This window comes from Delphinus delphis, chromosome 5 (genome assembly GCF_949987515.2).
Source record: "Delphinus delphis chromosome 5, mDelDel1.2, whole genome shotgun sequence".
In the NCBI taxonomy this organism is placed as follows: domain Eukaryota; kingdom Metazoa; phylum Chordata; class Mammalia; order Artiodactyla; family Delphinidae; genus Delphinus; species Delphinus delphis.
In genome coordinates this window covers 26357282-26384080 of record NC_082687.1, presented here as the reverse complement: position 1 = coordinate 26384080, position 26799 = coordinate 26357282, and the positions used below count along the sequence as shown (strand labels likewise).

The window sequence follows — 26799 nt, the reverse complement described above, 5'->3', positions numbered from 1 at the left end:
GAGGGTGTTACACTCCAGTTTTGTCACTCATTTTGATTCATTCATTTGGGAAAACATCATAAATGTGTTCTCTTCAAAGTTCTATTTAGATGCCATCAGAGTTAACGAAGGGGATAAGGCATGGCTGCTGTCTGTGTTCACAAAGCTCAAGGTGTAAGAGGGAAGACCAATAAGATTTTTTTCATGTATCTTATTAGACCCTTATGCGCTGAGTGCATTTTACCTGGAAAGGAGCCTGGGCTTCCGAGCAAGTTACCTTGGAACTGCAAGATAACTGTAAGATCATCCTGGAGGGGCAGGGGGACGATGTGGTTACTGGCAAAAATTTTGAGCTGAAGCTCAATTCTGCTCCTCTAAGTTCCTCAATAGAGTCTCTTGAATCCAGCCTTTTTTCTTCAGCTAACTATTGTCATCACAGTCTGGAGAACTGCACAGACGTCCTAAACAGTCTCTTCTAGAGGGGCCATGTCCCTTCCTTACAACTATCATTTATCATAGAAGGGACGTCAGATTGTGTCACCCTTCCCCTTTGCCACAAGCTTTCTGTTGGCTTTCTGTTGCCTGTAGTGTAAATTCTAAATGCCTTAGCTCAGCATAAGAGGCCATGACGGGCTTCCCTGGTGGCGCAGTGGTTGAGAGCCCGCCTGCTGATGCAGGGGACATGGGTTTGTGCCCCGGTCCGGGAAGATCCCACATGCCACGGAGCAGCTGGGCCTGTGAGCCACGGCCGCTGAGCCTCCGCGTCCAGAGCCTGTGCTCCGCAACTGGAGAGGCCACAACAGTGAGAGGCCTGCGTACCGCAAAAAAAAAAGAAAAAAAGAGGCCTTGTAGAGGCTGCTTCAAACCCTAATCTTATTGCCCGTCATTCTGTCCCCCAACCGTGGCCTTCCCCTGAATACAGCTTAAGCTCTTGCCATGCTGACATCCTGATCACTCCACAAAGCTCTGCTCATCCATGACTCCAGGCCTCAACACATGCTTCTCCATCATGTCTGTCCAGCTGGTATGTTTCTCCTCATGCCTTAAAGGTGCAGAACTCAGATGTAGTCTTGCCCCGTGTGGTCTGGCAGACAGAGCCATTCCCTCCTGGGAGAACCCACAGCACTTCTTCCTTCCTTTAAAAGATGATATTATTGGTTTTCTGCTTGCATGTGTCTTCTCCACTAGACTATGAGTTCCTTGAGGGGAGGGGTTTTGTTATATCCTAGGGACCTAGCAAGGTCCCTGGCATAGAGTGGCATGTTGACAAATGCTCCTTGAATGAACAGATACATGAAAGAGAAATTGCACCTGCTCCAAGGTCTTATGTCATCAATACCCCCTTTTATTCATTGTTTAAAAGAGCTCAATGACAAAGTCATTCCATGGACGTTTCCAGAGTGAGTATGTGACCACCTCTGGCGCACACCTCATTCAATATCAGGTTACTGATGCTTTGAATGTAGCTACAAAAAGCCAAGTTCAGTATACAAGCAGATTACTTCTTAAGCCCAGAACCTCTGTCCCTGCTTTCTCTCAGCTCCCCCATCATTAGCATCTGGGTCAGGTCTCTCTGTACGGAGCTGCTGACAGTCTATATTTTCCCTATCTTTTTTTCCCCCCTGGCTTCGAAGAAGTACAGCAGTGCTGTTTGGATGATTGTGGCTCTGTGATGCCAAGATATTTTAGAACAATGTTATGATGCCTGGTCACACCTACTACCACTGAGACAAGCCCAGAAGTTAAATTATGAAGCAAATGTAAGCTTTGAAGAAATTTTTATTTAATCTGTATTCCCCTGTTTCATCTGCACATCCATCCAACACAATCTGCATCATTATTAGCCACATCAACTTGCTAAAAAAAAAAAAGAGAGAGAGTAAAAAGTAAGACATCTGTGTTACAGCATTAATATATTCAAAGGTTTTTACTTTCATCTTGCAGGCATTAACATTGTGTAAATGCAATGTAAGTGCAACTTACAACAGCACTAAGTTAGCAGAAGGAAAATGTACTCGGGAGCCTAGCCAAAGAAGGGAGCCAACAAAAGAGAAGAAAAAAAGAAAAGGTATGTTTGTGTGGAGGGGACAAGCAGGTTAGGAATTATGTAAAAAGCAGAATTTTACCTAGAAATAGAGTCTTTTGCCTATTGCTCTCACAGAGCTTCCTTTCTAATTGCTAGCACAATTTCTAAGGCACTGAGGCAACCCTCAAGCAGTGCGCGGAAGGTGTGTTTGTGCTCCTATGCCCTCTGGCCTGGCTGCCAGCCTATTCCCTTAGATCAGAGCCAGCAGGCAGACTGTTTTCGAATACCGATCACTTCACCCGGACCTAATCCTTTGAGTTCTCTTTGGCATCCATTCCTTCTGCCAGTTTCCTCTTCTGTTCCTCTCTTTTCTTCTGAAGTTGACAACAAAGACATCCTCGGGGCCCTCCTTGATGTAAGACCACTCTTGATGTTATTACAGTGTGTTTTTTTTTTGTACCCTAAAGTTGCGCTACTTTTATATTCAACTAGCACAATATTTGCACACCAGAAGATAAAGAACATGTGAATAAGTTATCCAGAGTGATGGTTTCTTTTTAATTTGTACCCCTCCGTGTTTTTTTGATGTAAACCCTTTCCTTTCCCTGTCACTCATCTCCATACCTGATCAAGAACCCGAAGGTCTCTCTTTAGAGACGATGTTACTTCTATACCTTAAATTGGCCTGACCTGCCACTTTTAATTTCAAAACTATGGCTGTATGAGATATGGATGAATATGGAATTTCTATGAAGCACAAAACTTTTGAACAGTTCCTGTCCTCTGTGATAGTGAGTTTTTAAAGAGAAATCTCCAAAGAGCTAATTAGTAGACAAGAAGAGCTCAGCCTGAACAAAGCTGAAAAGATAGCAGGTAACTAAAAGGACCTGGCCATAGCTGACAAAAATCAAAGCCCTGACAGAGAGCTGGCAGTAACCTTGGGCTGCTAACTGACAGAGACAATAAAAAAAAAAAAAACCCCTCTGAACCTGGCGGAGAGTGACAGCCCCACTAGAGATTCTCCAAAGAGCACAGGATCTCCACTGCAAGGAAGTGGTAATCTTCCAGCAGGCAAATCCAAAGGCTTTTACTGCCCATCTCAAGTCTAAAAGATGTGAACTGGTTCTGCTCCGACCATCCCTTATGGAGGAGAGAGAGAGAGAGAGAGAGAGAGAGATATGAGGCCCAGGAGTTTTTTTAAGTTACTTGAAAAGTTCCATGCTGACCGTGAACTTGAGGATGGAGTCGTGGGAAGGAAGACTGTGCAGCAGCCCGAGGTGGAGAAGAAGCCTGACTGTTCCTGGGGGTTCGGGTGGATGGCAGTGAGGAAGAGCCGGGAGCAAGTGTCGGTTGGCGAAAGCCAGTGCAGGCCAGGACTTAACGAGCCCAGCGACCTACAAAATATGGTTGGAAATAAAAGGGATTGCCGTTGAAAGAAACCTGAGGCATGACAGGGAAAAAAGAAAGTGGGAGTCAAGGAAAAGAGTCACAGCAAGGGCGAGAGTCGTTCCTTATTAGAACACAGACTTTATAAGAAGGGTGTGGAGCAGAGAGTTGCATTTTCAAAGTCCTAGAAGCAAGAGAAAACACACAAATAATGATCTTTCTTTAAATTAATTTTTATTGGAGTATAGTTGCTTTACAATTAAAGAAGGTTTTTAAAAGATCATTATTTTTGACACAACATTGTAAAAATGATGATCTTTTAAAAACCCTCTTGAATTCACTAAGAAGAGAGAGCAAGCTCTTGACGGGTTTGTTAGGTTTAGGCACTCATGGGCCCTCTTCTAAAATTCCGAGGGTGCAAAGGGAGGTAAGAAAGGATGCTTCCGTTAACTGAGAGATCTGAAAATGTCTTTCTGTAAGCATGAGATTCCGTGGTGTAATTCTGGGCATACAAATAATTCTATTTAGGAAAGAAGCCAAGCTCTAACAAAGTGCTATAACTACGAGGAGGGAGAAAACTTGAAAGCAAGCAGTTAAAAAGCATTCTGCTTTGAAACCCAAACGCTAATAACATACATTAGGTGGTTTTCATTATCCCTAAAGAAGGTCTTAGTTCCAGACAAGTACTTCTCCTTCTATATTTATTCCTCCCCAAGATACTGAACTCTGAATCCTTACAGACATTGCAGCCCTTGAAGACACGACCCGTGTTTGCAGACCCCAGGGACATCATCTCAGAGGCAAATAAGCAGGACCAGGTGAAAGCTTTAAAAGGATAAACCCAAGGGATGGTTTTAAAAGAAAGGCATATAAATATGCTTACATTCAGGGAAAAATGCATCTCAGGTTTCTTGCTCAGACTCCAGTGTCTGTAATCATATACCTCAAAATGTGTATCATATCATTATATTTTTATGGTAAATATGATTATATGTGTCATTTATCTTAAGAGTGTCATCGACTCCTCCCTGCACGGCAACCCTATTTCCACGAAGAACACGTTTGAGGAGTTAAAAAGCTTGGCTTTACTCAGAGTGAATCTGATCTCAGACATCTGTCGGAATCTGAGCAGGAATGACAAATAATTGAGAAAGGTCTCCCTGAGTCAAGCAAATATCTGAAGACTTGGATCATGGAAAATCTGCCCTGTGTTAAACTTGGAGTAAAGGGAAAATTTTCTCTTTTGATTTGGGCTTGAGATTCAACATCCAGTTTGAAAAACATAAATGTATATCAGAACACTGTTTTATTAAAAATATATCTGCTCATAGTTAGAGCTGAGAATATAATCTAAGGCAAGTTTTTAAAAACAATTATTTTTTTTAAAAAAAGCAAGTAACTTAGAAGCTATTATAAAGCACAGCCTAGCGAACTTTGGGTTTTGGGTTCTCCTTAACTGACATCTGTAAGAAAAACTAAGGGTTCTCTCTTTCATATTTAATAATTCAGGCATGGTGAAACATGTAATGAGTTATTTTCTCTAGGAATGGAAATAGATTTTTGGTGAGCCATTGATGGGGCTAAGTCAAACATCCTTATCCCAGGGGCTTTCCTGGTGGTGCAGTGGTTGAGAGTCCGCCTGCCGATGCAGGGGACACGGGTTCGTGCCCCGGTCCGGGAAGATCCCACATGCCGCGGAGCGGCTGGGCCCGTGAGCCATGGCCGCTGCTGAGCCTGCGCGTCCGGAGCCTGTGCTCCACAACGGGAGAGGCCACGGCAGTGAGAGGCCCGCGTACCGCAAAAAAAAAAAAAAACCCAAAAGAAACATCGTCATCCCAGACCACTAGCACATATTTGGGGTGCCTGCAGGATTCAGAGTAATAGTAGGGAGAATCTAGAAGGGTTTTGGTCCCCTGCTATACAGATGAGGTTCCCAAGGCCCAGAAAGGTTGGGAAACTTAAGCCGTGTGTTAAGCTGCACAGTGGCTAAGCCAGAAGTAGAGTGCAGGCCCGATTCTCTCCACCAGACCTTTCATCATTAAGAGACACATGAATCACACTGGTTTAGTCCTCTCTAGCTTATTGGTCTGCTTTAGTGTAAATCAGTTACTGCTTTTTTTGTTTGTTTGTTTTGTTAGGGGTAAAAATAAACCTTCCAAATATAAAGGCCTTAATGACCATCTCTAAGCTGTGTATCTTACTGCTGAAATCCCCCCGCCCCCGACCCCTTTCTCCCCTGAAAGTACCCTCTCTGGCTCTCTTAGTCTGCTTGGGCTGCTATAACAAAATGCTATAGGCTGGGTGGATTAAACAACAGATCTTTATTTCTCGGTCTGGAGTCTGGAAGTTCTCCAGCACAGGGTGCCAGCGTGGTTGGGTTCTTGGTGGGGGGACCCTCCTCCTGGCTGTTGTCTTGCTGTATCCTCACATGGCAGACAGAGAGCAAGCTCTCTGATCTCTTCTTATAAGGACACTCATTCCATCCTGAGGGTTCTTCCCTCATGACCTCATGTAATGCTAATCACCTCCCAAAGGCCCCACTTCCAAATAATCACACTGCGCGTTAGGGTTTTAACATGAATTTGGGGGAAGGACACGCATTCAGTTCCTAACACTTGCCATCGTTTGTAGTTCTCGTTTTCATTTACCTTCCTAAGACATATCAGTTTGAGAAAACACAAGTATGATTTTGGTTTTTCCCCTCTAGCATCTATAGTGGTTTCTGGCATACAGATACTATGATAGCTGGCATGCAGAAGGTGTTCAATTATATTTTTTTGAATACGTGGATGAACCAGTTTTCAGTTCTTGGTTGAAAATCAGACAATAACTCTCCACGCAAATCTTAGTTAGAACTCATGAACATGATCCTAATAGGCTCACTGCTCCTCTCTCAATTTTCCTGGTGGTTATGCCTTCCTGATTACCCATCTATAACTTATTGATTGAAACCTCTCCTACAATGGATTGATTGACACAAATGCTGAAAAATCCTTCCTGTACTTAGTGACTTTTTCCTTTGTGGTTCCCTGTGACAAAACCTTGATGTATGTCATAGCAAAATGGAAGAGAGAGTTGGAAACACGGTCATGTTGACACAGATTATTTATGCTTCATTTGCATAATGTCTGACAGACTGCCTTTTTTTTCTCTCTGAATTTCTTCAATGGGAACTCTTTAATAAATTCTTCAGATTCTTCAATGACTTTGAATAGATGCTTCCCAGTCGTTTTTTAGCCATCCAACTCGGCATTTTTTAACAGACTGTGGCAGCACCCATGTACATTGCTATCAACATAATATACAAATACTACATTTTCCCAGTCTTCACACATTTTCTCTTTCTTTCTTCCTTTCTTTCTTTCTCTCTCTTTCCTCCCTCCCTCCTTCCTTCCTTCCTTCCATCTCAATATATCATTTGAAAGTATGGAAAAATCATGTTTGAGATCTTCTAAATACATTCGTTAATGTGATTTCCTTTTCTTCCTTTTTAAAGATTTACTTAAGTCCATGTATTTCAGGGTAGGCTACATTATACCAATCATTAAATTGCATTTAGAGATTTCTTGCAAGCTAAAATTGCCTACGTTGCTTAGATTGGAGTAAGGATTCTTGATGGGAAATTTTTCTCTCTATATTTTTATATGAATGCTCCTACATTTCTATGAATGGAATAAGTCACAAGGAAGTTCTCTATAAAGTTGATGCTTATAATAAGACCAAGACCTCTGGTTCTAGAATAACTTTTGCTAGCTATTTAAAAAAATGATTTAGTTTTTTTAATGATTAATTATATGTTTTTTATAGATGTAGAGAATAAATGTAGAGAGTCCTTTATGGTCGTTTTCTTATTCAATTTTACAAGGTTTTGCCTCATGAAACAGAGTAAATAAATTAAAGATCTTAAAGTGAATCTACATAATCAAGTTAAGTTGACAAAACTAGTTGAATTAAATCAAACAGTTATTCTCAGAACAAGCAGTGGAATTCAATCAAAGGCTATTTATAAAAGAACTCTGTTTAATGAACTCTTTTCGTGTGTTTGTATGTCTGTGTGTGTACATATCCACACATATGTACAAATATTCATATAGAAGAGATAGATAATCTCTAACTCTCAAAACAGTACATCACTCCTAAATACACAGCTCCAATATCATAAAGAGCATGTAGACTAGTCCATGAAAGCCAGTTTAATAGGAATGGTGCACATTGGCAGTGAAAATTTGAATATATCCCCTTAGCCAAATTTTACCTTTATAATTTGAAAAATGATAATTGTGCTTATGACACAGCTTTTATTGCCCTTTATCATCTAAAATATGATTTATTAAATTTATACTTCTCATTTTAGCTGGGTGGGATTAAGAATAAAATTTATAAACCGATGAGTTGTAGTAATATATCCTTCTCTAACTCACTGTGACTTTGTAGGTTTCCCTTTCCTCAGTTATCTTATTTATAAAACAATGATTCCAGTTAGAGTTGAGAAATACATACACTCAAAAAAAGAGAGACTACTGCTTGTAATGATTACATTAGATGTCTCCCAAGCTTCCCCACTTCTCAACTACATAAACTAACACCAACAGAATCTATTATACTATGAGATCTCCAATCAGTGGCAAATACCAATCATTATGGTGTTTCAATTTAGAACTGTACTCTGAGAACTACATTTTGTATATATGTGGTAACAATTTCCATCTTAAAGTGCTTCATGTAAATGCTTGTCGATGATCTCCCCACTCAGTTTTATAGATGGCAAAAGTAGGGAGTGTGTTAGCAAAGTTTTAAATTCATGATTTCCTGATTCCCAGTTTATCCATGAGACCCACTCTGGTGATTCAGTTGCCTCTTTGAACATACTGATGAAAAATGTGCTGTCTCCTTCATAAACAGCCACAGAATAATATTTAATATTAACATAATTTTTAATTAAAAAAGTAAAATAGCTTTCCAGTATAATAGCCTAATGCCTTTTAGTATAATTACTTCAAAGTTAATTTTTCTAGGTGAAGATAAACGTACCATGCTTTTCTCTAGACAATGCTTTTCTGTATTTTATCATCAAATCAAATGATGCATATATCACAGAACTGACTAATGCTCACAGTAACACCAACAATGGCTGCACTCATTGGATTGAAAGCATTGTAAAAGCCAGCAGCTGTTCTATGTAAGAGGCAAATTATACATGATGAGTGTCTAATTTGAGAATAACACAAAGCTCATTTCATCCAAACAGCAAAGAGATTGATGTGACATACTCAATGTATCTTATGGAGTTTTTGATTGACCTCACTAAGATGAGGAATAAGGGAATGCCAGTCTCTACTTGTGGCTCAGAAACCAGGGAAGGGGGTAAATTTTCCTCTGGGAATGACTTCTGACTTGTTCATGCTGCTGAATAATTCCAAGTACCTTACTATTTAAATAGGAATTTCTTGGTTCAGTACTGAGATGCTGTACGTTGTCATTGAAGGCCAGTGTTGCCTTTCCTCAATACCTCTGCAAACTATAAAAGTACCCACTGGGTAAGCACGTTGATGAATTCAGAAAATCAACCACAAACTTTTCCTTTAATGACTTGTCTCATATTTATGAAATATCATGGTTGAAGTCTATCTGATAAAATAAATATTTTAAGCCTGACTAAATAGAAAACATTACTATCCTGCTGCCTTCTTTAAATTTCATAAATTATTTCAAAGAAGCAGTAGCTCTTTGTACTTGGTTTCTCATACTCTGAGGCAGGCTGCATGGAACCATAGACCACTTCAGAGTCCAGAGGCCAATCTGTGCTATGCTGTCCTCTGCAGGACATTTCCATCTTGCTTGTCACTCTATCCCAAATGTCTATCCCAGAGCCTGGCAGATAGTTGGCAATCAAAGTAATATGTTTTTGGTGAAAAAATTGAATGGATGGAAAGAGAGCAGTTACGGCTAACCAATTGCTTTGAGGTCTAATGATGTCATGTCTAGGTAGTTGTAAGGACAATTTCTTACAATTTCCAGTTTTTTCTAATCACTGTTTTGCCTTCTACAGGGGATGTAGCATCATATCTCACACATGGTGAGGTGAGACCCTTAGAGGGTTGAATCAATCAGATGATGTACTATCACCAGGTAAATGATAAGACCACTTAGAGGAAAGAACACATACCTTTGAAACAAATAGATTTAGGCTTGTATCCCAAGATACTTCAACTCTCAGCCCCTTGGGTACCTTGCCTTAAAATACCCACCTTGAAGAATTATTTTTTTAGATGAGAAAATGAATATACACTCTATAGCATCACACCTAACGATAGGTAGTAGATCTGGATTACATATCAGCTCCTTCCCTCTCCTTTATAGCTATATATAGGCGATTGTTATAGTCATATGGAGAATTTGAGGGAAAGAATTCTTGAGAATGCATTAAAATACTAACCTTCCATTTTAGCTTCACTATAACCTGTGAATTATGCATCATTCTGCTGTTTCCACTTACAGCTCTGGACGGCCTCTCCTCTGCTTATTTGATCTAGTCTCTTTACAAAACACAGAACCTGACTCTTGCCTTAGATGGACTCATCAGCCAAATTAAGCAAAGACACACAGACATAGATTTTCAGCAAGAAGAGAAACAGTTACTTAAAGGAAATCAACATTAAACTCAACAGACCATATTAAACCCACATTAAATCCACCTGAGCTGCACTCTCCTCTTGACAGGGTAATTGCAGGGATGAGTCCTGAGGCTGGAAGGTGAAGTGATTGCACAGATGGTGGGAGGGGGAGAGACAGGTGTTTGAGTAGACTCACTAGTCTGTCCACCTCAATGATTTTCAATATATTTTTTTTGCCCCACAAGCTCCGTTTTTTATTCGTATTGGTTCTGCAGATGGTCACTGAGTAAACAGATACAAATGACAGTAGAGTAGGTTTAAATATTAAACATGACATTGACATGGACTGATCTAACCATTGGAAAGATAATTGTGTACATGGTGTCCTTTCGTGATGAGAGGCTCTCAGTGTTTAATGCCATCAGTGGGCATGAATTCTGAAAGCTACAAGCAGGTTTGGCTGTCAGAAGAGAATCACCGAATCCTAACAGTTTTATCTGGTCACTTATGTTGGAGTTAGCAGTGCACTGTCTACCCTACTCCCCGTCAACACCAGAAAGGGATAAGCATGCATAATAGGTCAGCTGATGTCAGTAATTTTAAAAGAATATTTGGGGACATAGGAACACAACTGGAAACTGCATTAGATTGAATCTGGCCCTGCTGGAGACTGTCCCAACCCAACTGGCTACATTTGGTCAAAAGTCTTTGAGGATCCTGGGATGTTAGAAACCAGTCATCGCACTGAGAAGCACAGATTTTTTTGAAAATTGAAGTATAGTCGATTTACAATGTTGTATTTGTTTCAGGTGTACAGCAAGGTGATTCAGTTATACATATATATATATATATATATATATATATATGTATCCTTTTTCAGATTCTTTTCCCTATAGGTTATTAAAAAATATTGAGTAGATTTCTCTGTGCCATGCAGTAGGTCCTTGTTGGTTATCTATTTTATATATCGTAGTTTGTATCTGTTAATCCCAAACTCCTAATTTATCCCTCCCCCCTTCTCCCTTTCATAACTGTAAGTTTGTTTTCTATGTCTGCGGGTCTATTTCTGTTTTGTAAATAAGTTCATTTGTATCATTTTTTTTTTAGATTCCACATGTAAGTGCTATCATATGATATTTGTCTTTCTCTGACTTACTTCACTTAGTGTGATAAGCTCTAGGACCATCCATGTTCCTGCAAATGGCATGATTTCATTCTTTCTTTACTGCCAAGTAATATTCCATTGTATACATGTACCACATCTTCTTTATCCATTCATCTTTTGGTGGACACTTAGGTGAGAAGCACAGATTTTGGATGTCGTTGTTTCAGAATAAAGCATGAGGGCCTGGTGACCAGTGTGAAGAAGCTGTGCAGTTGCACATCAGGGGAGGATAATAAGATACTTGCTGCAAAGAAAGTGGTGTCAAGTTAGTAGAGAACCAAAGATATTGTCTCCTTTATTTCATACAACATACTAGTCATTCTTCTCTTTCTTCCAACTACATTCTGCCCTTCAGCCAGATTCCACCTTAACTAAAAAGCACCGCAACTCTTCTGCTTACAGTGGCTGAAAAGGTGGTGAACACTGAGCATCACATTGTTTTCATGGGGGGACAAAGACCGGCACCGCTCTGCACGTAGAAGGTTTTCAAGCTTGCTACTTTCATCCCTACCGTGGTGCCGCGATCTGGAGCCTATCCAGAACAATTCTACCTGGGGATGCAGAAGGGATCCTCTCTCTCCTCTCAGCAAATGAATGCATTGAAAACATTGTATGTGCTCTACCTGAGGCAGACACCTTGGGATGGAAACAAATCTGGGTTGTTGGAAATGCAGATCTCATTTGTTCCTTCACCCAGTCTATTTAGTGCTTGTCATGGGATAGGAACTCTGGTGGACACTAGGGAAAGAATGATGGGTAAGATACGCCGGACTTGACTTTCATAAGACTTACCACCAACTGGGGGTCACAGACAGCACAAATATGTACACAAATAAGTATTAAAGTATGTGACTTGGTATATAGGAGAAGCAAAATATTCCAGAAGCACGTGTAATAGAATGACCTGGCCTAGGCTGGGGCGGTCAGGCAAAGCTTCTCTGAGGAAAACAGTATTAATGCTGAGACAGGAAGCATGACGGTTGGTTAGCCAGATGGAGAATGGGGAAGAGTGTTCCAGTCTTAGGACAGAACATGTGCGAAGGCTCTGGGATGAAGAAGAGGGTGGCACATCTGAGGGGAAAAAGGAAGATGAGCGGAGTTGAACATAAAGATGGGATACACAGGGGCAAGATTGTGTAAGTCCTTATGGGAGCTTAGGTTTATCCCTTGTGCAGTGGAAACCATTGAAAATTTACATACAGGCTGAGGTACAATATTTTTAAAAGTTCACTTTGGATGTATTGTGGGTAACTGGAGAGATCAAAGGTGGAAAGGGGCTAAGAGACTCTCACAACATTTCAAGTCAGAGAGAGATGATGGTGAGTCGAACGAGGCTGGGGTGGTGAGGTTGGAGAGAGAAGCCTGTACATATGTGAACTGGCTTTTCTGCAAACTTGACCTGGGCTATGTCCTTTTTCACAGCTAATTAGGCCAAAGCATTTAAGCCAGGTCATTTCCTGGGTAATAATGGCTCCCCTTTCTGTAAAATGGTACATCCATACTTATTTCATCACAAACAGTGCTTAGCACAGCCGGACACCACCAGGAAGATTCCAACAATGTAAGGTTAATCCACGTCTGAATAATAATAGATTTTAAGTGAAGTGATCTCACTTCTACCCCTTGATAAGGACCCTCAATACACGATACATGGAAAATAATTGGTTTCGTGTAATGAATAAAATTATAACTGTAACTTAATAAGATTAAATGGAACACCCAGATGTATCATAAATAGCTTAAACCATCCGAATTATAAACGAACAACGTGCATTTTATTTAGACCACCAAGCCTTCCTTAAGTAGGTCACTGACGATGGCTCCTCGCATCTTTATGCATTTGCCTCCTGTCTCTTTCTCTTTGCCCACCCGTCCCTGCTGGGCAGTCTGGTGGGATCCTCTGCGTTTCACCACCTTCTTGCTATGCTCATTCTCCTGCGCTCAGCTTTTCCGTTGCATTTCCTCCCTTTTTTCCTCTTACTTTGCAGCTCTCTCTTTTGTTCTCTCATTTCCCTTTGGCCTGATCTGCCCCTTCTCTTCTGCCGCTGCTCCCTGCACTGATTTCTTGCCCTCTCCTTCTGTTCTTTGTTCTTTCTTCTTTTCTATCCTCACTCATGGTTTCTCTCAGGAATCTCTGCTACTTTCCAGAGGAGAGAAAGAAGTTAAATTCCAAACTTACCCAGTTGGGAATGAAGCCTGTGTCTCTAATGCAGTCAGGAGAAAAAGCTGATTGGATTAACCAGAGAGCTCCAGCCCTATCTCTGGGAAGCAAAAACAAGAGATGTTTACCAGGGACTTTTCAAGGCTCCATCAGCACCATTTTTCCCCCCAAGAAGTTAGCCTTGATGCCCGAGTTCTACCACTAAAGCTCCTCCTTTGGATGAAGGCTTTACCTTCTTCTTTACCCTCTTTATTACCAGATAGGGGGTAACTATTAGCACATTTTTTGATAAACTAATGTCATCACACATACAGCAAACTGAAACAAACACACAGTCACACGAGATCAGAGTTTTTAGAATTGCAAGGGACGTTAGAAAAGTTTGAACAGCACGTTAGTTGACAAGAGTAATTAGGTCTCACCTACCAAGGAGGAGGCTTTAGGCAATAAAAGTAAGGACAGGTTCATTTTTATGGGATGTAGAGTAAAGGACAGCATGAAGGGAATGAAGAATAACTCGGCTGTGTTCAGGGTCCCTGGGAAGAAGATCCCAGGACAGAAGCCCACCAGCATAAGGAAGGGCAAAGAACACAGGTGGTTCCCACTTTGTCTCTGGGCATATGCGGTAGGTACAGCTTTGACAATGGAGACTATATTCACTCACTGTGAATTTTCACTGCTCATATCCTGAAAGTCACAGAAAAAGGAATATGAAGGCTTGAAGTCATTTATGTATTCATGCCTTTAACAAATAATTATTAAGCCTTTCCTTTGTGCTCGGTACTATTCTTGACAAAGAGAATACATAGTAAACTAGACGAAATTTCTGCCCTTAAGGAGCTTATGTTGTAGTGAAGGAGACAGATAATAAATCCCTAAACCTATAAATGAACCACTACAACTATTATTCCTCTTGTCATTACTACCACTACTGTTCCTCTACTATTAATAATGATAATCAATCCTTATCTGATGCTTACAGTTGGCCAAATATTGTTCTGATTCTTTTTTTTTTTTTTTGTCTGCGCCACGCGACTTACGAGATCTTAGTTCCCTGACCAGGGACTGAACCTGGGCCCTTGGCAGTGAAAACGCAGAGTCCTAACCATTGGACTGCCAGGAAATTCCCTGTTCTGATTCTTTTACATATATTAACTCCCTTAATTCTCACAACTCTCTTCTAAGGTAGATGGTATAATAATTCTCATTTTTTTTAAACCTAATTTTTAAAAATTTATTTATTTATTTATTTTAGGCTGCGTTGGGTCTTCACTGCTGCGCGCGGGCTTTCTCTAGTGGCGGCAAGCGGGGGCTACTCTTTGTTGTGGTGCACAGGCTTCTCATTGCCGTGGCTTCTCTTGTTGCAGAGCATGGGCTCTAGGCGTGTGGGCTTCAGTAGTTGTGGCATGCAGGCTCGGTAGTTGTGGTGCATGGGCTTAGTTGCTCTGCGGCATGTAGGATCTTCCCAGACCAGGGATCGAACCCATGTCCCCTGCAATGGCAGGCGTATTCTTAACCACTGTGCCACCAGGGAAGTCCCATGATTCCCATTTTTACAGATGAAGCATAAATAGGTATCTGTGGTGTCAAGATCACCTGGCCATAAGTGGAAAAGTAACATAATGTCAGTGATAAATATTATGAATAAAAAGAAAAGTCTGTGCCTGCCATCTACGATGGAAGTAATAGAATGCAGAGAGTAACAACAGTATAGCACTTGGAATCTGAGATCTTGGGTCAATGTGCTATATCTGAGCTCTGTGACTTTAGGTAAAACGTATTGCTTATTTGGGGCCTCAGATTTCTCATCTGTTAAATGCGGATAATGAAACCTAGTTATAACTATAACTAGTTATAACCTAGTTATAAACATAAAATCAGATTGTGTAATGATCATAAAGGACTGAGCACAGTCATGGCATTCAATATATACATAAAAATTAAACGGGGCCAAAACAAAGTGAGGAGAAAACAAATTGCTTGTGGCTGAATGTTTCTGGGACAGGAAATAATTGTGTTTTCTTAAGGATTCAGTAAGTCAGAAGACTAAGAAGAAATAGAGGAGACTCAGATCTTCCTGAGGGAAACGAACTCCTCAAGAAATGATCATTTCCGGCAGATGTGTGAGGAGCTCAGGCTGGCTAGCAGAGAGCATCAGAGCAGAGGGAGAAGCCAAGCCCTGGGGAACTGTGGGACTTGACACACCACAGGGGCCCCTGGAGGGATCTCACAACCCCTCTTGGTCCTAAAACACAGGCTGAAAAAAAAACAAGGGCTGGGCCAGCCTGGGGCCTTGTTATTGAAAGACATCTCACCTCATGGTGTATAGGTGGCTCTTTATAGAGATCTAACAGGAGAGAACTTGGCCTGAAGCAACGACGTCTATTTTCATTAGTCTTAGGCAACCTCATAATCCTCCCTTTTGCTTTTCCCAGACTTACTCTGCTCAGCAGGGATCTAGATAGTGTTTCCCATTATCATAAAATGAAAAGAAAAATCTTTAGTTGTCACTAATGTGTTCCTCGGGTTGTTTTCTCCTTCCTGTAATCGTGTTCTTTGCTTGTCAAACAATTCTGCTTCATTATTACCAGTCTGAGATGTGGCCAAGTTCATTCAAAGGATATTGTGGAGAGACATTTTATTCTTGGTTGGTTAGTTGGTATCCTGAAGAAATGGAGGCTTCGTGATCCCAGAGTGATTTTCTTGGTCAATCAAAAAGACTTCAGGAACCATGACTTCTGCCCAAGGGCAAAATAAAAAATGTTTAGTTCTGGTGTTAGAATGTACATTAGCATTGGAGTCAATACTCATGGTTTGGAAGTAAAGATAAATGGATTTTATGCTGGGTTTTGCCAATATAACATTTTTGGAAAGCTGTTTAGCCTGTTTATGATGTGCTTTTTTTCAGTGGTAAATGGGGATAATAAAGGTTCATCAGATGAGTGTATTAGACTGTGGTGTGGCTTCAACGGGATTTGTCTTAACTCATACTGGGGCATTCAATCAAGAGAGAGTAACTTACTGCAATAACTTTGTGGGGACAGAAGACACATATGGTACAAGGTAAACTTTGTTATATTACAAAACATGGAGTTTAACCCATGTAATATCCTTAATAAAAAATGTATTAAAAATAAATACATTCTTTCAAACTACTTGATTTTATTTAGTGCACTTGAGAAGTATACTAGGTGGAAAGTGCTGAGGGAAGAATTACCATATATTTGTCATTATCAGTATTAACATGCTTCCTTAAATGACTGAGTATATGTCATCCTTTGTGGAATACCTAAAACACACTTGCTGGTGGCATGCGTCAGTGAGGTCAACCTTGATCTAGCTTCCTTGGTTTACCAGATGGCCTGTGGGCACTTTTGAGTGACTTCTAAGTGAGTCAAAGTTGGAGCTCTCAATTGCTTTCTGGCCTCTACTTTTTAAATTATGAAATTAATAATCAATTAATTTCCAGCTTTGACCTCCCTATATTCTCTTGATTCAAATGCCTGACACTTGTTAGTTAAATTTTCTGAGACAAATAACCTGGAATGACTAATTGTCACCACAGCAACTTCAAGTTTTATTCATTAATATATGTTCTTACCTGTAAATCTAAGTAGGTGCCCAATAAATACATGTAAGTCTATTATTAGTCATCACCAGTGTGAGTGATTGATGCTCTCCTCCTTTACTTGAAAGACCCTGTCCTTTGAGTGTGAAGCCATTTGAACATATAATTGATGGAGAATCAACACTTGATAGAGAGTTTTGATTCACTCAGAGGAGTTACAATAAGAGATTCCAAATGGCAACAACACACACAATATTTTTTAAAAAGCTTCAGGGAAACTGGTCTGTAAACCTGACAGGTACTTTGAGTGGCATTGGGATAGTAGTCTTTATGGAAAGACACACATTAGTAGCTCTAGACTGGATTGATGGACTTGTAGGCAACATCTGAGCAAAAATGATTGATTGCCTTTTCAGTGTAAAAAAAGTCAGTTTCACATTCACTTTTCAAACATTTTTTTTGCTGAGTTTCTAGCAAATCAAAAACATCATCCTTCATTTTTTAAAAAGTAGAGTAGAATCTGTGAAATATTTTGAGCTCTTGGGATATAAAAACAGAAATACTCACGTTACTTTTCTTTTTCCCTAAGTTTATTAGAGCCCACTTTCCATAATGGCAGTTACCTAAGCTAACTCTGCCTCTCTCCCCACCAAGGTCAATAGCAGGTTATGGAAGGAATGGTAGCGACGTGACGCCCCATTCCCTGAGTGCGGGGTGTCATTTTGTACTACTCTTCCTGGGTAACTACATTCTTTCATTAATTCAACAATTATTTATTCAGAGCCTCCTATGCCAGATGCTGAAGTAATTTATGGCTGAGGCAAGCCCACCAAGCCAAGTGGGTTTTTTCACTGTTTCTTGTGTAACCCTTTCAAAGAGAAAAACTTACCTGTCAAATACCCACCCCTATATCATCCTGTCCTATGAAGGCATATTCCTCGTATTAAGTTTTTTTTTTAAATAAAGGATGAAGCTTTTGATTTGCTAGAAACTCAGCAAAAAGTGTTTGAAAAGTGAATGTGAAACGGACTTTTTTTATACTGAAAAGGCAATCACTTTTCTCAAACGCTGCCTACAAGAACCAGGGAGGCCAGATGTGGGTGTCCACGCTTTCTAGTCCTTGTTCATGGAGAGTAGTGTTTGCACGCTGCTGTCCTGCTTGCAGTGCATCTGCTTCTCTCCCAGGACTGAGGTGATGCTACAACAAAGTACTCATGAAGCAATACAGAGTAGAGGTCAAGAGCTGGGGTCTTGGAGCCACCCTGCCTGGATTCCAAGCCTGCTTCTCCATGTGTGAATCTGAGACCTTGAGCAATTTGCTTGAACTCTCTGTAACTCAGATTCTTCCTTGTAAATAGACGACACAAAAATAAATATATACTGTCAAAAAGATAAGTGCTATGCAGAAAAATAAATGATGGTGAGAGACTAGACAGATGGAGTCATCAGAACAGTCTTCTCTTAGAAGATAACATTTAACCAGAGGTCTGATTGTAGTGAAGAATAAACCACATACGTAACTGCTGTTCCTTTCGTAGAAACATGCAGGTGCAAAGGCCCTGAGGCTGAAGTGTGCTTGGGATAATATTACCTATTAAATACAGTTGTGCGTTAATTCAGTTAAGAACTTTAAATAGAGCCTGTACATAAATATTTCTTGATAAATGCTAGTTGTTAGTATTATAGTTGTTAAAATGCTTGATAAAATGCTAGTTGTTAGTATTATAAGACTGCTTCATATATTATAGCCCAGCTAGTTCAGATCCCCACCTGATGGGAGGCCACCCTGATGTTTGGGAACACTGCCACCTGCTGGAAAAACTAGTTCGTATGTGTAAAAAGTTGAGACGCCAGTGCTATGTCTCATCTGGGGCTCATCCTTCCTCCCGTGTCTTGGTTTCTACTGGCCAGACATCCATTCAACTCCACCTTCTGCTTCGTATGAGATTTCTGTTGCCAGTACTGTCTATGTCACTTGCCAAGCCCCAGCCCTCTCACCACCATCGTGCCAGGGATCCAGGACAATTGTTTATCTTGTAGGGAGATGTCTTTAGACACAGAATACATGTGTCACTGGGGCCTGTATTTTTGTCAAATGGCTACTTCTCTCTTTGAGCTTAAGAAACCCTACAGAAGAATAAAGACACCCAATTATGGTGGAGTTTATTAGACCACCCACCTGCTCCAGGGGGGCTCTGGTGGTCTCATGAAAGAAAACTAGACAAGCTCCCACAGAGCTACCACTGTCTCAATGCACTCACCAATGGGGGCTTGCACCTGCTCCCCCGGACTCAGGGCCTTCTGAAACAGTTCTGTTGAATGATTTGTCATTTTTAGAAAATTATACTTCTGGGTACCTACCATCTTGTCCATAGTTGGAAAAGTGACAAGTGGAAAATGGCCTTCTAGTCACACCTTGGTCTGGCTGTGCACACAATGGTGCCATTTGGTGTTTTCGTGTGTAAGAGTGTGGGTATCTACAGAACTTGCTTAAGGAGCACATCTTATATGACCTTGTGTTCCAGCGCCCTAACATAATCCCCTAACATGGTATACCATAGTCAATTACAATAACATCAGCAACAGCAGATATTAATTGTGAGCCTATTAAACATTAGATATCATGCTAAGGTTTTTCCTTTGTTACCTCATTTCAACCTCACAACAATCCCATGTCACCCAGAAATTCCATACTTCGGTAGCACCATTAATACCCAGGTCACAATCATCTGGGTCTATACTTTTGGTCACTATCAGAGGTCCAGCATCTTTACCAGTTTCCCTTCCATGAATCTGTTGGAACCCTAGGAAATTCTTCCCACCCCCAAACCTGGCTCTCTAGGCCATGTCGGTGTGGATTTGGGCCACCCCTGGGCTTTTTGCAGGTCTCCTTCTCCTGCCCTGAGATTTGCTTCACTCAGGCAGCACCTTCTATTCTCCCTGGCACAGCTTTGTCTCAAGTGTAGGCTCAGATGCTTCCCATATTTCCCTTCTGCGGTAGGGAAGGTTGAGCTGTGATGTTTTAGCGAGACTCATGAAGGCTTTGCGGAACAGATGGAATAATACACAGAAGATTTAAAATTGGTTACTAGGTATGATTGCTTTCAGAGTCCTTGGGCCCAAGCCCCTCTGAGGCCCCTTCTGAGACCGAAGCCCCTACCATGTACTGATCTCCCACTCCTTTCTTCCAACGTGTTGCAGAGGCCAGCTCATGTTGGCAATGAGACTTCCTCACAAATGTGTCTTGTACTCTGATTCCAAATTTCTCCTTCAGTTCTAAAGATGGACCAGCCATGGGGGCAGTTATCCCCATTATCTGAAACCTAATCCTTGGGCTCTCATTTTCCACCCCAGGATGAAGAACAACCTGGTCCCTACGCACAAGGCCTTTCCCTAAGCCCTACCCCCATAGGCAATGCACGAAAACACAACAAACCAACATCAGGACATTTGCTAATTTCTGAGTTACTTCCTGTTGACTCACCTCACATTTGAGATATAAAGAGAGACATCCAAATTCAGCTTCAACATTCCCAGCCCAGGCCCTCATAAACATGAGACTGAGACTAGTGACTGTATCCCCCTGATACTTCCAGGCTCTGCTCCCAACCTCTACAGTACATATTATCCCAGTGGATTCCCACCACAGCCCTATGGAATAGGTAGTATAGGTGTGCCTTTTGTCATTTATTATGCATAAACATTGATGAGATTGGAACTATTATTAGGTCCATGTAACAGACAAGGAACACCCGGTTTAGAAAGTTTAAATAACTTGTCAGACATGGTGGACACTTGTGCACAGAGCGCATCCTGGGTACTACACGTTCCCTCATCCAATGCTACCCTCTTGGTCAAGGATAATCTACTATCCTTATAAACTCCTTGGCCATTTTGAGACAGGCTGGGACCTGGGACCTGGGATCCTTTGCTGCAGTGCTGCAGTGCTTGCACCTGAACAAACATCTCCTCAAGCAACAAAATACAAAGAAACTATAAGGGACTAAAAATAGCTGTACGTATGCACAGTTGGGGCAAATTATGGACAACAAGATACAAAAAGACCAGAAAAATCCAACTGCCACTTCTGACGATCTGAGAGAAAAACAGGGTGTCAGGAGAAAAAACAGGGTACAGCAGCACGCCCCCTGCACTCAACACCACCAAAGGGGTGGAAAAACCACCTAAGACAATCCGCGCACCTCACCCCTGGACACATACCTACCCTCACTCCATATAAGGAACCAGTTCAGCTCATCCTTCCTCAGGGAGTAAAGCCTTGACTGAATTTCTTGGCTGGCCTCTTATCAATTTCTGTTGATTGGGGAAGGCCAAGAACCCTGATCAGTATCAATTTCACTAACTACCACTGTGTCTAGTTTGCTTTCTAGCTTTGGAGTGGGCTGTACAGATGTGCAAGCATGTCTCCAGGTCTATACCCACGGACTAATCACCAAAAAACACAAAAACCACATTTTCGAAACCTGCCATCCCTGATTTATCACTCATGGACAACACAGCCCTCACTCCTCAACCTTGGGGTCTCTACAAAGACTTTTTTGGACTCCTTGATCCACAGAGACCTTCTTTGTCTGCACTGCTATAAGCACTTCTTTTTATTTTCCTTAAACCACAAAACACGGCGTTTTAGTATGTATTACAAAAGGTCTTTATTAATCACTACATTTCATCATACTTTGTTCCCCTATGCTTTTTATTTCTATATGTGTTGGACTTGTCTTCCACATAAAATTAGAACTCCTTTGAAGGTAAGGACCATGTCAAACTTATGTTTTCTCCGAAGAATTTAATATTATGCTAAGTTCATACAAGAAGCTAAATGAATATTGGCTTGATATATTGTTAACAAGAATTAACCAAAAAAAAAAAGAAACTGGTACAAATAATTTTATAATGTCCCTTAAAGTGTATGTTTTGAATTATTTTCATATGGACAAAACATTTATAAGTGCTACAAATTGTCAGTGATCACTCTAGAAGCAAGTAGTAAAGCCTTTTTATCTTTATTAAAAATTTTTCAGAGATGAATCTTATAGTTCATAGATAAATGGTGGAAAAGGAAACATCCACTTATGATTTTTAATAACTTGAAAAAAGAGTTAAGTTAGTTTCTTAGGGTTTCTGAGTAATAATTTTCACACATTAATTGTTAAGTAGTCTTTTTTTTTTTAAAGCTTGGTGCTATTTTAATATTGATTGATTGATTGAGTTTTGGCTGTGTCGGGTCTTAGTTGCGGCGTCTGGACTTCTCTCTAGCTGTGGCGCAGGGGCTCCAGAGTGTGTGGACTTTGTAGTTGTGGCACACGGGCTTAGTTGCCCCTCGGGCATGTGGGATCTTAGTTCCCCGACCAGGGATTGAACCCGTGTCCCCTGCATCAGAAGGCATGTTTTTAACCACTGGACCACCGGGGAAGTCCCAACTGTATGTAGTCTTATCTCAACATTTTCTAAAGTGTCTCTAGATGTCTTAATCATCCACCTTATATAAACATATTAAAAACTTGAGCCTTGCAATTATATATAAAAAAAAGGAGGGTAGCGTTTTGGTTTGATTTTGGTGACACTGCTTCATGAAGGCAAATGCCAACACCTCCTGTTGAAGCATTTCAGTTTAATGAAGTTCCTTTTAACATATATTTAATAAAATACTGTATAAAAAGCTCAAGTATTTTACTACGTGCTTTGTGAGCAGCACTTCTCTTTCTGCCTTTTTGGGAAACTCTGCTGCCTTCTGATTATAAATGATCTGTATTTTGTGTTGTTTCTTAATGTTTCCGGAGTCTAACATTATGGAAAAACAAAACCTACCTCAGGAACATTAACATATAAAGCCAAAGATTATCTTGCCATGAGCCATCGCTATGCCCTTAAATGATATAAATTTGATCAAAATCAGGTATTGAAGTAGACGACATTCACTGTGGAAAGTTGGCATTCCTTTTCCTACTTTCTGAAAATCCCCAGAAACTTGTTTATTTCAGTAAAGAGCCCACCATCCTCCAAACACATCAGCCTTTCGAAAGCTTTATTTAAATACCTCTGCCAAATGAAAGGTTCCTTTCATGCCATTTCAAGCCCTGAAGTACCAAAAGGGTAAATAACTTGAAGTATCACTTTTGACTGACTTGACTTTGAAAGAGGCACAGGCTGGGTAAACAGCCGCTCAGCCGCCAGACGCTCACCTGCCTCTCTAAACAGTCATCTGCTAATATTGGGAACAATGATCAACACCTTAATTCACCCGATTAATGAGTTAGAGCCCATAGAAAAGGACAAAAACCCATAACTTTTCCACAAACTTAGTTAAATGTCAAGGTGTTTAAAGGCCTAGTTAGCAAGTATATTAGATGAGATATGTCAGTTTCCCAATTTATGACTCTGACTTGTCTCTTGTGATTCCTTATAGCCTCTAGCCATTCTCCTCTTACCTGAGGCATTCTCTGGCAAAAACCTGATGCTTCCAGTCATTCTGCATTCTTGTGTTTCTTCAAAAATAATTGGACAGGCACCTTTCCATAAACAATCATCATTAGTTATATACAGTACACAGATCCGAACACCACACAAATAAGTTTCAATGGAATGTCTTGAGCCAAATAGTAGTAATTTGCCCTGTGTGTTACAGATGTGATTGACAGAGAGTTAATGCACTTAGCACTTTTCCAGGAGGCTCTGAGCATCGGCTCCTTGATGCTCAGAAAGTCCTGCTCCCAGAAAAGTGACATAGACATTGACCATTGAGTTTGTTGCTATTCAATAGACGGTCCGTTTCCAGAATCTATGATTAAAGTCATTATAGGAACTGTCAGCGGGGGAAAGAAATGGAAACTGTCACAAGAAGCAACTGTCTGAAATGTTCATGATTCCCATAATATTTAACAGTTTTAAAGCAGGGGATTTTAACCTAATGAAGATCAACCTAAATTATAAAGCTGCAAGCTTCAAATATTTTCTGCTAGGTTGGTGAATCCCACATCCCTTTATTTTTCTTGACTTTCAACCTTCTTGGGAAAATTCCGAGAAAATAAAAATCAAAATAAACCTTTGTACTTATGGCTATGAATGAAGTTTACAACAAAAATGAATTAACATCTTTCAAGTATCTGTTATTAGAAGCAGGCATACTCTGTAAAAAGATTGAGGAAATAAAGCTGAAACTGAGTAAACTAGTAGCACATAATTTGAAAGATTTGAATCATTATTTTTATATTCAAAGATGATGATAACTTTAATTTGATAGAACACAGTATTTCTAATCCGGCAATGATCCTGGACATGTTTATAAGTTGCCAGCAGGTTTTTTTTTTTTTTTTCTGATGTTAAAAATGAAAATTTCTGATTTAAAATCAGAATTTGTTATGGTTTTTTAATCTTCTATAGAGAGCATTGGCTCTACAGACCGTTAAAATGATTTATAAGTTCAAACATATTTTTTGAAATGCATTCATTCCAAAAAGATTCTAAGTATATATTTCGAGTGTTTATTACCACCTATTAGATGATCAATGACTAGTTTAGGTCACTTTGTACAGTATTTAAAAACAAATGGCATGTCTGAAAAACTGTCACAGACGGGAGGAGCTTCAGAGACAGGATGACTAATTGTAATGTGGTATCCTGAACGGGATCCCAGGACAGAAAAGAGACATTAGGAGAGGCTAGTGAAGTTGAATAAAGCATAGAGCTTAGTTAACCAGCACTGGTTCCTTAGTTGTGACAAATATGTAATAGCACTTACAGTATGCCATGGGACACACGTATACTAAAAAAAAATGATTCGTTGTTTATCTGAAATTCCAATTTAACTGCGTGTCCTGTACTTTATCAGCTAAATCTGGCAACCCTAGGAGTAACGTAAGATAATAATGTTAGGAGAAACTGGATGAGGGGTATACCGGAACTTTCTCTAATATCTTTGCAACTTTTCTGTAAATCTAAAATTATTCCAAAATAAAAAAGTGTATTTACATTTTTAAAAAGCAATGGGAAAACATACAGCCAAGAAATGTAGTTTGCTTCACTATTTTAGTCAGAGCATTTTACACACCTAAGAAAGATTAAAATCTGACACCAGCCTAAACTTTAATTTTTTTCAATATGTAAACAAATTCACCCTTTAAAAATAATGTATGTTTTAACCCCATTTGTCAGTAAAAGGAGAGCCCAGTACAATAATACTAACAGTAATATTCTTCTATTTATTTTTCGTTCCTCACCTGCTACGCCCAGGTTTTGACATTAAGAATATTGTGTTTGATATTTTCTGCATTAAAAGCCACTTTAGGCTTTGGTTCCATTTTACTCCCAGTCAGAAAGATCAGAAAAAGCTCAGGTCACACAGTGAGAAACTTTATCCACTGAATGAGACATTATCCATTCCACCAGACTGCAAATCAAAGAGTATCTCTTAGGCTGCTTAAAAATTCATTTTAAAATCTGATCCTGATTGTACTTTTATGGTAATTTCATACCATCAATCATCCTTTTACCTTTAGTCTCTGGGTCCACTGGTCTCCCCATAGATCTCATTCACTCTCCCTCATTATAATTCTTTAGGTGAGAAAACAGGGGAAGAAACCTTAACAGAAAATGAGGGAAAGATGTAAATTTCTTGAGAAAAGTCAGGTTCACTAAGAAGCAGAGCTAATGATATGTTCTGATCTTCCCTTCTTTGGGCAATTAAAAGATGGGAGGAAAAAAGAACCCCAAAAAGGAAAAAAAAAAAAATCTCCCATGCAAATAACGTATTTGTAATCTGCATTTGATCTTACTAATAGACCTCATAGTTTTAAGTTATCAGCCTCCTGACTTGTTTTTGCCATTGGACGTGAACAAAAGAAATATTTTTGAAACTCTTGAGAACTCTTTCATTGTGTGATGCTTGCCTGCCCTTCACCGGGCTGCCTCCTTTCTAATTCTGTTTTTAGTAAACGGAATTATCAGAGTGTAGAATTATCAGCAGGCAGCTATGAGCCACACAGAGTAGGCCCCTCTCTAGGTATATAGGTTCACATAGAGTTATGGGAAATCAATAATATAACTTTGGTTATTATTCTCCATTTGGCAATGTATATATGCCTGCTCCAGCTAACAATTAATCACTGGAAGGGAGTAGCATGGGGCTCTGTATCAGCCAGAAAGCACTCGTGGCAAGTGAAATGATTTCTAACATCCAGTTTAAGTCAAGCATTCAGTCAGCCTTTTCAGCATGATTCAATTTTACTAACAGTAAATGCTATATTTTGGCTCCATTGATTTGAATGCTGACTCCGGTGTAAAGCATATTTCTTAGAGCAACAAGAAATGTAGCAGGTAATAAACTCAGCAGCAAGCTCAGCCTCGGTACATTTAGATTGGAATAAAAAAAAGAAATGGCCATTAACCACAAGGGAAGCGACTGACTTCACTGAAGCCCCAAGTCCAGCTGCACCATCGTTTTTAATGCCTTTAACAAAATGTTGCCATAAACCACAGAATGCCAATAATAGCAATAATCCCTCCAAAATGGGTTGTTACCAGCAGTTAGTGACCAGTTTCTTAGTTAATGGCCTGAGGGGAAAGGCTTTAAGAAAGCCGCATTCGCTATTTCCTCTCAGGCAATTTAACTGGATGCATTAAACTGCATTTTCAGTGGGATTTCAAAATGTTTGTGCTCTGACAAGGCACTCATCTTAAGGTCTTTTGATTAAATCTCCGTCTCCACAGTCTTAGGAAGAACAAATAAGCAACCCATCGAAGTGTGGGAGGGGGATAATTTGAACAGTCTCTTAATTAATATCAAGTGACAATCTGAAATATGTAAAAATATATTTGCCGATATCATGCGGAGGTTCTTTGTTCTGATGTAACGCTCTCTGTTATTGATGAGCCGTAAATGGA

At 40.1% G+C, this 26799-nt stretch overlaps 1 long non-coding RNA gene and 1 pseudogene across 1 annotated transcript; one reads left to right on the top strand and one right to left on the bottom strand.

Annotated features, from left to right (window-relative positions):
* Positions 1-261: 261 nt before the first annotated feature.
* Positions 262-16427, top strand: LOC132425321 (uncharacterized). The gene is made up of 3 exons (XR_009519417.1): positions 262-276; positions 1924-2047; positions 16240-16427. It is a non-coding gene; the product is annotated as an uncharacterized lncRNA (long non-coding RNA).
* Positions 11542-12355, bottom strand: LOC132425642 (uncharacterized; annotated as a pseudogene).
* Positions 16428-26799: the final 10372 nt, after the last annotated feature.